Source organism: Macaca mulatta, chromosome 18 (assembly GCF_049350105.2).
Source record: "Macaca mulatta isolate MMU2019108-1 chromosome 18, T2T-MMU8v2.0, whole genome shotgun sequence".
Lineage (NCBI taxonomy): Eukaryota > Metazoa > Chordata > Mammalia > Primates > Cercopithecidae > Macaca > Macaca mulatta.
The window spans coordinates 41,336,276-41,341,117 of record NC_133423.1 but is presented as its reverse complement, the minus strand read 5'-3'; positions in this window follow the sequence as shown (position 1 = coordinate 41,341,117).

The following is a 4,842-nucleotide window of genomic DNA, read 5'->3' as shown; positions in this document are numbered from 1 at the left end:
CCATGCCCGGCCGGCCTATACCATTTTTTTAACAAGTCCATCATGCTTCTTTATTGGGAGGGCTGGCATGGTGAAATACAGGCCCCAACTTGCATACAGGCTGAAACAGGTAGCCAGACCAATAAAGGCCTTTCGTTGCCTCTATAGTAAATAACACCCAGATACCTCAGCAAAAGCAGTGGGTCAGCAGCACGTACTTCCCCAAATACAACTGCTCTGTTCTTGAATCCTGAACAGTGTGGACCTCAGATACCACCTGGTCTGTGTCCAAACTGAATAGAATGCAACTTTGAAAACAAATGATTTTCTTTCTCAAGCTGATCTAAAAATTACACTTACAACCTCGCAGATCTCAAACTGCTGGGAATACAAGTAACTACCATCTCCAATTGCAGCGCTCTGAAATTCATCGTGGCTCTCATGTGGAAGCCATGCCTCCTGTGGGCTGCTCTTAGCCAGTGATTTCTCACAGCAGGGATGGTATGACAGGCCTATTCCTGGAAGACAGGAGACTCCTCGGATGTGTAGCTTTAGCCCAAGCCCTCCCCCGTAGCCTTGCCAAGCTCAGAACTGTACTTCAACCTAAGGCACTTCTTCACTCAACCTCTCTTCCTTTCCTGTCTCTTTCACTTGGGATCAGATCTGTATGATGCTATGAAGGCTCTCGCATGCTCTTCCTGGCTCCCTCCCCACCTTCACAGACATTTCTTCTCATATAAATTACTTGCATATCAGCTGGATACGGTGGCTCATGCCTGTAATCCTAGCACTTTGGGAAGCTGATATGGGAGGATTTCTTGAGCTCAGCAGTTCGAGGCCAGCCTGGGCAACACAGTGAGACCTCGTCTCTACAAAAGATACAAACAATTAGCCAGCATGGTAGTGTGCCCCTGTAGCCCCAGCTACTCGGGAGGCTGAGGAGGGTGGATTGCTTCAGCCCAGCAGGTCAAGGCTGCCGTGAGTCCTGATTGTGCCACTGCACTATTTCAAGAGACCAAAAAAAATTACTAGCATGTCTATTCTCATCTTGGATGAGATGTTCCTTCTTGGATGACCCAGACTAACATAGCAGGTGATTCAGGATGTAGGTTTGCCAATCAGAAACACTAAAACTATTAGAGCTATTGGTAAGGTAATTAGACTTTCTAGATTTTCTGATATGATCTTTCTTCCAGATACACTGTCTCAACTCCAGACCATGTCGTGAGCTAACCTAAACCAATTTGGACACATGTTCCCAAAATAGGTACTTTCAGGTGGCTCACAGTACCAAAGAGGTTTTAAAAACGAGCCCCAGACCAAATTCTGCCATGTATGCAAACATTCATGAAGCAAATATTCATTAATAAGCAGGCACAGGCCAAGCATGATGACTCACACCTATAATCCCAGCATTTTGGGAGGCCGAAACAGGGGAATCACTTGAGCCTAGGAGATAGAGATCAGGCTGGGCAACATAGTGAGACCTTGTCTCTACCAATTAAATTTAAATTTAATTTAAAATTAAATTAGACAGGTGTGTTTGTATACACCTGTGGACCCAGCTACTTGGGAGGCTGGGTTGGGAGGATCTCTTGAGGCTGGAGTGAGCTGAGATGTCAAGGCTGCAGTGAGCTGAGACTGTGCTGCTGCACTCTAGCCTGGGTGGCAGAGTGAGACTCCGTCTCAAAAAATAATAAGAATAATAAAAAATAAATAATTTAAAAAGCAGACACAAAACAACTCATATTTCTTAGTCTACTCAGGCTGTCGTCACAAAATATCAGAAACTGAGTGGCTTAAACAACAAAAATTATTTCTTCACAGTTCTGGAGGCTGGAACTCCAGCAGTTTCTGGTGAGGGCTGTCTTCCTGGCTTATAGATGGCCACCTTTTTACTGTGTGCTCACAGGGCCTTTTCTCAATGTGTGCATGTGGAGGGAGGGAGAGAGCAGAGGACAGAGAAAGCGCATGCTCTGGTCTCTCTTTTTTTTTTTTTTTTTATTATTATACTTTAAATTCTAGGGTACATGTGCATAACGTGCAGGTTTGTTACATATGTATACTTGTGCCATGTTGGTGTGCTGCACCCATCAACTCATCAGCACACATCAACTCGTCATTTACATCAGGTATAACTCCCAATGCAATCCCTCCCCCTTCCCTGCTCCCCATAATAGGCCCCGGTGTGTGATGTTCCCCTTCCCGAGTCCAAGTGATCTCATTGTTCAGTTCCCACCTATGAGTGAGAACATGCGGTGTTTGGTTTTCTGTTCTTGCGATAGTTTGCTGAGAATGATGGTTTCCAGCTGCATCCATGTCCCTACAAAGACACAAACTCATCCTTTTTGATGGCTGCATAGTATTCCATGGTGTATATGTGCCACATTTTCTTAATCCAGTCTGTCACTGATGGACATTTGGGTTGATTCCAAGTCTTTGCTATTGTGAATAGTGCCGCAATGAACATCTCTTTCTCTTCTTATAAGGACACAAATCCTCAATCAGGGCCCTACCCTTATGACTTGATTTCACCTTAATTCCTTCTGTAAAGACCTCATCTCCAAATACAGTCACATTGAAGTTTAGGGATTCAACATTTGAAATTTGGGGAGAGATTCAATTTAGTACATAGTATGAACTGCACATTTGATGACATTCTAGCTCTCTGTCCTTTTAGGGCCTCTAACGATACCTTATAGGAAAGGTTCACTCAAGGAGAACAACATCCCCGAGGCAGGATTTTTAATGCCCTCTACTTGGCATCATGAAATTAGAAAAGGCTCTCCCCAAGACAGCCAGGGAATCCAAGCTCAGGCGCCATTCCAAGGGTATAAGTTATAATCTCAATAGATTCTTTAGTTTGTTAATCCAAGGATGGAGAAAATCTCTGAATTATTTCAGCCAATCTACCTCTATTGAATACCCTGCATTTTACCAATGATAGCTTATTTCTAACATTCATCATGCTAAATAACAAACCAATAAAACCCAGTTTTTGACATTCAGTATGCTAATTTGCAAATCATTGGTTTTCTATCAAAATGATAATAGCAGAAGGTCTTGTGGTAGCTACTTTTACAGTGCAGCTCTTTCTGATTTAAGGCAATCATTCCAGTATTCTTATTGGCTGACCACCCCCTAAAATTAAAGCTTAAATTAATTGACAAATACTTAATAATACACCAGTAGACTGAAATATTTGAAAGCAAATTACAGGCCGGGCACGGTGGCTCACGCCTATAATCCCAGCACTTCGGGAGGCTGAGGCGGGCGGATCACGAGGTCAGGAGATCAAGACCATCCTGGCTAACATGGTGAAACCCTGTCTCTACTAAAAAATACAAAACATTAGCTGGGCGAGGTGGCGGGCACCTGTAGTCCCAGCAGTCGCAGCTACTCGGGAGGCTGAGGCAGGAGAATGGCGTGAACCCGGGAGGCGGAGCTTGCAGTGAGCCGAGATCGCGCCACTGCATTTCAGCCTGGGCGACAGAGCAAGACTTCGTCTGAAAATAAAATAAAATAAAATAAAATAAAATAAAATAAAATAAAATAATAAAATAAAATGCAAATTACAGGCGGGGCACAGTGGCTCATGCCTGAAATCCCAGCACTTTGGGAGGCCAAAGCGGTGGATCACTTGAGGTCAGGAATTCAAGACCACCCTGGCCAACATGGTGAAACTTCATCTCTACTAAAAAACACAAAAATTGGCCGGGCGCGGTGGCTCAAGCCTGTAATCCCAGCACTTTGGGAGGCCGAGACGGGCGGATCACGAGGTCAGGAGATCGAGACCATCCTGGCTAACACGGTGAAACCCCGTCTCTACTAAAAAATACAAAAAAAAAAAAACTAGCCGGGCGAGGTGGCGGGCGCCTGTAGTCCCGGCTACTCGGGAGGCTGAGGCAGGAGAATGGCGGGAACCTGGGAGGCGGAGCTTGCAGTGAGCTGAGATCCGGCCACAGCACTCCAGCCTGGGTGACAGAGCGAGACTCCGTCTCCAAAAAAAAAAAAAAAAAAAAACACAAAAATTAGGCGGGCGTGGTGGCAGGTGCCTGAAATCTCAGCTACTCGGGAGGGTGAGGCAGGAGAATTGCTTGAACCCCGGAGGCAAAGGTTGCAGTGAGCTGAGATTACACCACTGCACTCCAGCCTGGACAACAGAGTGAGATTCCGACTCAAAAAATAAACAAATAGGCTGGGCATGGTGGCTCATGCCTGTAATCCCAGCACTTTGGGAGGCCGAGGCAGGTGGGTCACCTGAGGTCAGGAGTTTGAGACCAGCCTGGCCAACATGGTGAAACCCGGTCTCTACCAAAAATACAAAAACTAGCCTGGTTAGTGGCGGGCTCTTGTAATCCCAGCTACTCAGGAGGCTGAGGCAGGAGAACTGCTTGAACCAGGGAGGCGGAAGTTGTAGGGAGCTGAAATCGCACCATTGCACTCCAGCCTGGGTGGCAAGAGCGAAACTCCATCTCAAAAAAATAAATAAATAAAATAATAAATAAATAAAATTATAGCTATTGTAACAGATCATCTCTCCCAATTTCACTTAGAAAATAGTCACTATAGATTTGGAAGGATAGTGTTTAAAAATGCTATCAAGAAGGGTATGGAAATAGTTCATTTGAGTGAAATCCAAGTGCCACTCTCTCTCTCTCTCTCTCTCACACGCACACACACATACACAATGTAGACTGAAGTGAGGAAGAAGCAGGCTTAGATGAAGAAAACAAAAGTTCTGTGGGGGTCAGTTAAGTCTGAGGTGTGTATTAGACACGTTTTGGGTGACAGTCAACATCCACTCTGTTATTTTGGAGGGATTTCTCACTATGTGGGGTGTTGCAGGGGATAAGGTGTGCT